Source organism: Brassica napus, chromosome C5 (genome assembly GCF_020379485.1).
Source record: "Brassica napus cultivar Da-Ae chromosome C5, Da-Ae, whole genome shotgun sequence".
Classification (NCBI taxonomy): Eukaryota; Viridiplantae; Streptophyta; class Magnoliopsida; order Brassicales; family Brassicaceae; genus Brassica; species Brassica napus.
In genome coordinates, this window is record NC_063448.1 from 55,555,934 (window position 1) to 55,566,564 (window position 10,631).

The following is a 10,631-nucleotide window of genomic DNA, read 5'->3' on the forward strand; positions in this document are numbered from 1 at the left end:
TTATTTTCGTAGGGGTTATAACACATAGATTTTGAGAAAAATACAAAAATATGAAAATACTTTTTTAATGCATAGTTGCATCCTTCAGTAACATATAATGAATGTCAAAGAGGTTTGAAACTTTTGTGGGCACCGTTTCTCTAGAAAATAGCGATTTTATAGTGGTTAGTCCACCAATTTAAGGAATATTATGAAGTTTTTACTAAATTAATTGACAAAAACTTAAAAGGATGTCCACGAACCATTAAGGAGAGTTTAATATACATTAATTCAAATATAGAATGTGTTTAGAAATTTTAAAAAACCACTAAAGATCATAGGCATAAGTATATAGAGCATTTTCCTAAAAATTCAATATTTTCGTAGGGTTTAACACATAGATTTTGAGAAAATTCAAAAATATGAAAATACTGTTTTAATGCATAGTTGCATCCTACACTAACGTATAATGAATGTCAAAGAGGTTTGGAACTTTTGTTGTCTTCTTTTCTCTAGAAAATAGCAATTTACAGTGGTTAGTCCACCAATTTAAGGAGTATTATGAAGTTTTACTAAATTAATTGACAAAAAATTAAAATGATGCGCATGTACCGTGAAAGAGAATTTAATAAATATTAATACAAATGTAGAATGTCTTTCGAAATTTTAAAACAACACTAAAGATCATATGCTTAAGTATATAGAGCATTTACCGAAAAATCAATATTTTCGTAGGGGTTAACACATAAATTTTGAAAAAATTCAAAAATATGAAAATACTGTTTTAATGCATAGTTGCATCCTTCAGTAACATATAATGAATGTCAAAGAGCTTTGAAACTTTTGTTGGCACCGGTTCTCTAGAAAATAGCGATTTTATAGTGGTTAGTCCACCCATTTAAGGAGTATTATGAAGTTTTACTAAATTAATTGACAAAAAATTAAAACGATGTTCACGTACCATGAAAGAGAGTTTAATATAAATTAATTCAAATGTAGAATGTGTTTTGAAATTTTAAAACAACACTAAATATCATAGGCTTAAGTATATAGAGCATTTACCGAAAAATCAATATTTTCGTAGGGGTTAACACATAGATTTTAAAAAATTCAAAAATATGAAAATACAGTTTTAATGCGTAGTTGCATCCTTCAGTAACATATATGAATGTCAAAGAGGTTTGAAACTTTTGTTGGCACCGTTTCTCTAGAAAATAGCGATTTTATAGTGGTTGGTCCACCAATTTAAGGAGTATTATGAAGTTTTACTAAATTAATTGACAAAACTTAAAACGATGTCCACGTACATGAAAGAGAGTTTAACATACATGAATTCAAATGTAGAATGAGTTTAGAAATTTTAAAACAACACTAAAGATCATATTCTTAAGTATATAGAGCATTTACCGAAAAATCATATTTTCGTAGGGGTTATAACACTTAGATTTTGAGAAAAATACAAAAATATGAAAATACTTTTTTAATGCATAGTTGCATCCTTCAGTAACATAATGAATGTCAAAGAGGTTTGAAACTTTTGTGGCACCGTTTCTCTAGAAAATAGCGATTTTATAGTGGTTAGTCCACCAATTTAAGGAATATTATGAAGTTTTTACTAAATTAATTGACAAAAACTTAAAAGGATGTCCACGAACCATTAAGGAGAGTTTAATATACATTAATTCAAATATAGAATGTGTTTAGAAATTTTAAAAAACACTAAAGATCATAGGCATAAGTATATAGAGCATTTTCCTAAAAATTCAATATTTTCGTAGGGTTTAACACATAGATTTTGAGAAAATTCAAAAATATGAAAATACTGTTTTAATGCATAGTTGCATCCTACACTAACGTATAATGAATGTCAAAGAGGTTTGGAACTTTTGTTGTCTTCTTTTCTCTAGAAAATAGCAATTTACAGTGGTTAGTCCACCAATTTAAGGAGTATTATAAAGTTTTACTAAATTAATTGACAAAAAATTAAAATGATGCGCATGTACCGTGAAAGAGAATTTAATAAATATTAATACAAATGTAGAATGTCTTTCGAAATTTTAAAACAACACTAAAGATCATATGCTTAAGTATATAGAGCATTTACCGAAAAATCAATATTTTCGTAGGGGTTAACACATAAATTTTGAAAAAATTCAAAAATATGAAAATACTGTTTTAATGCATAGTTGCATCCTTCAGTAACATATAATGAATGTCAAAGAGCTTTGAAACTTTTGTTGGCACCGGTTCTCTAGAAAATAGCGATTTTATAGTGGTTAGTCCACCCATTTAAGGAGTATTATGAAGTTTTACTAAATTAATTGACAAAAAATTAAAACGATGTTCACGTACCATGAAAGAGAGTTTAATATAAATTAATTCAAATGTAGAATGTGTTTTGAAATTTTAAAACAACACTAAATATCATAGGCTTAAGTATATAGAGCATTTACCGAAAAATCAATATTTTCGTAGGGGTTAACACATAGATTTTGAGAAAAATTCAAAAATGTGAAAATACTGTTTTAATGCATAGTTGCATCCTTACTAACAAATGATGAAGGTGAAAGAGGTTTGGAACTTTTGTTGTCTTCTTTTCTCTAGAAAATAATGATTTTATAGTGGTTAGTCCACCAATTTAAGGAGTATTATAAAATTTTACTAAATTAATTGACAAAAAATTAAAACGATGTCCACGTACCATGAAAGAGAGTTTAATATACATTAATTAAAATGTGGAATGTGTTTAGAAATTTTAAAACAACACTAAATATCTTTGGCTTAAGTATATAGAGCATTTACCGAAAAATTCAATATATTCGTAGTAACACATAGATTTTGAAAAAAATTAAAAATTTGAAAATACTATTTTAATGCATAGTTGCATCCTTCAGTAACATATAATGAATGTCAAAGAGGTTTGAAAATTTTGTTGGCACCGTTTCTCTAGAAAATAACGATTTTATAGTGGTTAGTCCCCCAATTTAAGGAGTATTATGAAGTTTTACTAAATTAATTGACAAAAAATTAAAACGATGTTCACGTACCAGGAAAGAGAGTTTAATATACATTAATTCAAATGTAGAATGTGTTTATAAATTTTAAAACAACACTAAATATCATAGGCTTAAGTATATAGAGCATTTACTGAAAAAATCAATATTTTCGTAGGGGTTAACACATAGATTTTGAAAAAATTCAAAAATATGAAAATACAGTTTTAATGCATAGTTGCATCCTTCACTAACGTATAATGAATGTCAAAGAGGTTTGAAACTTTTGTTGTCTTCTTTTCTCTAGAAAATAGCAATTTACAGTGGTTAGTCCACCAATTTAAGGAGTATTATAAAGTTTTACTAAATTAATTGACAAAACATTAAAATGATGCGCATGTACCGTGAAAGAGAATTTAATATATATTAATACAAATGTAGAATGTCTTTCGAAATTTTAAAACAACACTAAAGATCATATGCTTAAGTATATAGAGCATTTACCGAAAAATCAATATTTTCGTAGGGGTTAACACATAGATTTTGAAAAAATTCAAAAATATGAAAATACTGTTTTAATGCATAGTTGCATACTTCAGTAACATATAATGAATGTCAAAGAGGTTTGAAACTTTTGTTGGCACCGTTTCTCTAGAAAATAGCGATTTTATAGTGGTTAGTCCACCCATTTAAAAAGTATTATGAAGTTTTACTAAATTAATTGACAAAAAATTAAAACGATGTTCACGTACCATGAAAGAGAGTTTAATATACATTAATTCAAATGAAGAATGTGTTTTGAAATTTTAAAACAACACTAAAGATCATATGCTAAAGTATATAGAGCATTTACCGAAAAATCAATATTTTCGTAGGGGTTAACACATAGATTTTGAAAAAATTCAAAAAAATGAAAATACTATTTTAATCCATAGTTGCATACTTCAGTAACATATAATGAATGTCAAAGAGGTTTGAAACTTTTGTTGGCACCGTTTCTCTAGAAAATAGCGATTTTATAGTGGTTGGTCCACCAATTTAAGGAGTAATATGAAGTTTTACTAAATTAATTGACAAAACTTAAAACAGTGTCCACGTACCATGAAAGAGAGTTTAATATACATGAATTCAAATGTAGAATGAGTTTAGAAATTTTAAAACAACACTAAAGACCATATTCTTAAGTATATAGAGCATTTACCAAAAAATCATTATTTTCGTAGGGGTTATAACACATAGATTTTGAGAAAAATTCAAAAATATTAAAATACTTTGCATCTTTCAGTAACATATAATGAATGTCAAAGAGGTTTGAAACTTTTGTGGGCACCGTTTCTCTAGAAAATAGCGATTTTATAGTGGTTAGTCCACCAATTTAAGGAATATTATGAAGGTTTTACTAAATTAATTGACAAAATACTTAAAACGATGTCCACATACCATGAAGGATAGTTTAATATACATTAATTCAAATGTCGAATGTGTTTAGAAATTTTAAAAAAACACTAAAGATATAGGCTTAAGTATATAGAGCATTTACCGAAAAATTCAATATTTTTGTAGGGTTTAACACATAGATTTTGAGAAAAATTCAAAAATGGAAAAATACCGTTTTAATGCATAGTTGCATCCTTACTAACATATGATGAAGGTGAAAGAGGTTTGGAACTTTTGTTGTCTTCTTTTCTCTAGAAAATAACGATTTTATAGTGGTTAGTCCACCAATTTAGGAAGTATTATGAAGTTTTACTAAATTAATTGAAAAAAAATTAAAACGATTTGGATGTACCATGAAAGACAGTTTAATATACATTAATACAAATGTAGAATGTGTTTAGATATTTTAAAACAACACTAAAGATCATAGGCTTTAGTATATAGAGCATTTACCGAAAAATTCAATATTTTCGTAGGGGTTTGTTAACACATAGATTTTAAGAAAAATTCCAAAATATGAAAATATTGTTTTACTGTATAGTTGCATCTTTCAGTAACATATGATGAAGGCCAAAGAGGTTTAGAACTTTCGTTGGCACCGTTTCTCTAGAAATAGCGATTTTATAATGGTTATTCCACCAAAATAAGGGGCATTATGAAGTTTTACTAAATTAATTGAAAAAAAATTAAAATGATGTCCACGTATCATGAAAGAGACTTTAATATACATTATAACAAATGTAGAATGTTTTTAGAAATTTTAAAACAACATTAATGATTATAGGGTTAAGTATATAGAGTATTTACCGAAAAATTAAATATTTGCTTAGGTTAACATATATATTTTGAGAAAAATTCAAAAATATGAAAATACTGTTTTAATGCATAGTTAGATACTTCACTAACATATGATGAAGGTCAAAGAGGTTTGAAACTTTTTTTGGCACCGTTTCTATAGAAAATAGCAATTTTATAGTGGTTATTCCACCAAAATAAGGGGCATTATGAAGTTTTACTAAATTAATTGATAAAAAATTAAAATGATGTCCATGTATCATGAAAGAGAGTTTAATATACATTATAACAAATGTAGAATGTGTTTAGAAATTTTAAAACAACACTAATGATCATAGGGTTAAGTATATAGAGTATTTACCGAAAAATTAAATATTATCTTAGGTTAACACATATATTTTGAGGAAAATTCAAAAATATGAAAATACTATTTTAATGCATAGTTGTATCCTTCACTAACATATGATGAAGGTCAAAGAGGTTTGGAACTTTTTTTGGCACCGTTTCTCTAGAAAATAGCAATTTTATAGTGGTTAGTCCACCAATTTAAAGAGTATTATGAAGTTTTACTAAATTAATTGACAAAAAATTTAAACGATGCACATGTAGCATGAAAGAGAGTTTAATATACATTAATACAAATGTAGAATGTGTTTACAAATTTTAAAACAACACTAAAGATCATAGGCTTTAGTATTTAGAGCATTTACCGAAAAATTCAATATTTTCGTAGGGATTTGTTAACACATAGAATTTAAGAAAAATTCAAAAATATGAAAATATTGTTTTAATGCATAGTTGCATTTTTCACTAACATATGATGAAGGTCAAAGAGGTTTAGAACTTTTGTTGGCACCGTTTCTCTAGAAATAGCGATTTTATAATGGTTATTCCACCAAAATAAGGGGCATTATGAAGTTTTACTAAACTAATTGACAAAAAATTAAAATGATATCCACGTACCATGAAAGAGAGTTTAATATACATTATAACAAAGGTAGAATGTGTTTAGAAATTTTAAAACAACACTAATGATCATAGGGTTAAGTATATGGAGTATTTACCGAAAAATTAAATATTTGCTTAGGTTAACACATATATTTTGAGAAAAATTCAAAAATATGAAAATACTATTTTATTGCATAGTTGTATCATTCACTAACATATGATGAAGGTCAAAGAGATTTGGGACTTTTTTTGGCACCGTTTCTCTAGAAAATAGCAATTTTATAGTGGTTAGTCCACCAATTTAAGGAGTATTATGAAGTTTTACTAAATTAATTGACAAAAAAATTAAAACGATGCACATGTACCATGAAAGAGAGTTTAATATACATTAATACAAATGTAGAATGTGTTTACAAATTTTAAAACAACACTAAAGATCATAGGCTTTAGTATATAGAGCATTTACCGAAAAATTCAATATTTTCGTAGGGGTTTGTTAACACATAGATTTTAAGAAAAATTCAAAAATATGAAAATATTGTTTTAATTCATAGTTGCATCTTTCACTAACATATGATGAAAGTCAAAGAGGTTTGAAACTTTTGTTGGCACCGTTTCTCTAGAATTAGCGATTTTATAATGGTTATTCCACCAAAATAAGGGGCATTATGAAGTTTTACTAAATTAGTTGACAAAAAATTAAAATGATGTCCACGTATCATGAAAGAGAGTTTAATATACATTATAACAAATGTAGAATGTGTTTAGAAATTTTAAAACAACATTAATGATTATAGGGTTAAGTATATAGAGTATTTACCGAAAAATTAAATATTTGCTTAGGTTAACACATATATTTTGAGAAAAATTCAAAAATATGAAATACTGTTTTAATGCATAGTTTCATACTTCACTAACATATGATGAAGGTCAAAGAGGTTTGGAACTTTTTTTGGCACCGTTTCTCTAGAAAATAGCAATTTTATAGTGGTTATTCCACCAAAATAAGGGGCATTATGAATTTTTACTAAATTAATTGATAAAAAAATTAAAATGATGTCCACGTATCATGAAAGAGAGTTTAATATACATTATAACAAATGTAGAATGTGTTTAGAAATTTTAAAACAACACTAATGATCATAGGGTTAAGTATATAGAGTATTTACCGAAAAATTAAATATTTTCTTAGGTTAACACATATATTTTGAGAAAAATTCAAAAATATGAAAATACTATTTTAATGCATAGTTGTATCCTTCACTAACATATGATGAAGGTCAAAGAGGTTTGGAACTTTTTTTGGCACCGTTTCTCTAGAAAATAGCAATTTTATAGTGGTTAGTCCACCAATTTAAAGAGTATTATGAAGTTTTACTAAATTAATTGACAAAAAATTAAAACGATGCACATGTACCATGAAAGAGAGTTTAATATACATTAATACTAATGTAGAATGTGTTTACAAATTTTACAACAACACTAAAGATCATAGGCATTAGTATTTAGAGCATTTACCGAAAAATTCAATATTTTCGTAGGGGTTTGTTAACACATAGATTTTAAGAAAAATTCAAAAATATGAAAATATTGTTTTAGTGCATAGTTGCATCTTTCACTAACATATGATGAAGGTCAAAGAGGTTTAGAACTTTTGTTGGCACCGTTTCTCTAGAAATAGCGATTTTATAATGGTTATTCCACCAAAATAAGGGGCATTATGAAGTTTTACTAAATTAATTGACAAAAAATTAAAATGATGTTCATGTATCATGAAAGAGACTTTAATATACATTATAACAAAGGTAGAATGTGTTTAGAAATTTTAAAACAACACTAATGATCATAGGGTTAAGTATATATAGTATTTACCGAAAAATTAAATATTTGCTTAGGTTAACACATATATTTTGAGAAAAATTCAAAAATATGAAAATACTATTTTATTGCATAGTTGTATCCTTCACTAACATATGATGAAGGTCAAAGAGGTTTGGAACTTTTTTTGGCACCGTTTCTCTAGAAAATAGCAATTTTATAGTGGTTAGTCCACCAATTTAAGGAGTATTATGAAGTTTTACTAAATTAATTGACAAAAAAAATTAAAACGATGCACATGTACCATGAAATATAGTTTAATATACATTAATACAAATGTAGAATGTGGAATGTGTTTACAAATTTTAAAACAACACTAAAGATCATAGGCTTTAGTATATAGAGCATTTACCGAAAAATTCAATATTTTCGTAGGGGTTTGTTAACACATAGATTTTAAGAAAAATTCAAAAATATGAAAATATTGTTTTAATGCATAGTTGCATCTTTCACTAACATATGATAAAGGTCAAAGAGGTTTGGAACTTTTGTTGGCACCGTTTCTCTAGAAATAGCGATTTATGATGGTTATTCCACCAAAATAAGGGGCATTATGAAGTTTTACTAAATTAATTGACAAAAAATTAAAATGATGTTCATGTATCATGAAAGAGAGTTTAATAAACATTATAACAAATGTAGAATGTGTTTAGAAATTTTAAAATAACACTAATGACCATAGGGTTAAGTATATAGAGTATTTACCAAAAAATTAAATATTTTCTTAGGTTAACACATATATTTTGAGAAAAAATCAAAAATATGAAAATACTGTTTTAATGCATAGTTGCATACTTCACTAACTTATGATGAAGGTCAAAGAGGTTTGAAACTTTTTTTGGCACCGTTTCTCTAGAAAATAGCAATTTTATAGTGGTTATTCCACCAAAATAAGGGGCATTATGAAGTTTTACTAAATTAATTGATAAAAAATTATAATGATGTCCACGTATCATGAAAGAGAGTTTAATATACATTATAAAAAATGTAGAATGTGTTTAGAAATTTTAAAACAACACTAATGATCATAGGGTTAAGTATATAGAGTATTTACCGAAAAATTAAATATTATCTTAGGTTAACACATATATTTTGAGGAAAATTCAAAAATATGAAAATACTGTTTTAATGCATAGTTGCATCCTTCACTAACATATGATGAAGGTCAAAGAAGTTTGGAACTTTTTTTGGCAACGTTTCTCTTGAAAATATCGATTTTATAGTGGTTAGTCCACCAATTTAAGGAGTATTATGAAGTTTAACTAAATTAATTGATAAAAAAATTAAAACGATACACATGTACCAGGAAAGAGAGTTTAATATACGTTAATACAACTGTAGAATGTGTTTACAAATTTTAAAACAACACTAAAGATCATAGGCTTCAGTATATAGATCATTTACCGAAAAATTCAATATATAACACATAAATTTTGAGAAAAAATTCAAAATATGAAATACTGTTTTAATATGCAGGTCAAAGAGGTTTGAAACTTTTGTTGGCACCGTTTCTCTAGAAAATAGCGATTATAGAGTGGTTAGTCCACCAATTACAAGAGTATTATGAAGTTTTACTAAATTTATTGACAAAAAATTAAAACGATGTCCATGTACCATGAAAGAGAGTTTAATATACATTAATACAAATGTAGAATATGTTTAAAAAATTTAAAACAACACTAAAGATCATAGGCTTAAGTATATAGAGCATTTACCGAAAAATTCAATATTTTCGTAGGGTTTAACACATAGATTTTGAGAAAAATTAAACATATGAAAATACTATTTTAATGCATAGTTGCATCCTTCAGTAACATATAATGAATGTCAAAGAGGTTTGGAACTTTTGTTGGCACCGTTTCTCTAGAAAATAGCGATTTTATAGTTGTTGGTCCACCAATTTAAGAAGTATTATGAAGTTTTACTAAATTAATTGACAAAAATTAAAACGATGTCCACATACCATGAAAGAGAGTTTAATATACATTAATTCAAATGTAGAATGAGTTTAGAAATTTTAAAACAACACTAAAGATCATATTCTTAAGTATATAGAGCATTTACCCAAAAATCATTATTTTCGTAGGGGTTATAACACATAGATTTTGAGAAAAATTCAAAAATTCAAAAATACTGTTTTAATGCATAGTTGCATCCTTCAGTAACATGTAATGAATGTCAAAGAGGTTTGAAACTTTGTTGGCGCCGTTTCTCTAGAAAATAGCGATTTTATAGTGGTTAGTCCACCAATTTAAGGAGTATTATGAAGTTTTACTAAATTAATTGACAAAAAATTAATACAAAGTTCACGTACCATGAAATTGAGTTTAATATACATTAATTCAAATGTAGAATGTCTTTAGAAATTTTAAAACAACACTAAATATCATAGGCTTAAGTATATAGAGCAGTTACCGAAAAAATCAATATTTTCGTAGGGGTTAACACATAGATTTTGAGAAAAATTCAAAAATATTAAAATAATGTTTTAATGCATAGTTGCATCCTTCAATAACATATGATGAAGGTCAAAGAGGGTTGGAACTATTGTTGTCTCCTTTTATCTAGAAAATAACGATTTTATAGTGGTTTGTCCACCAA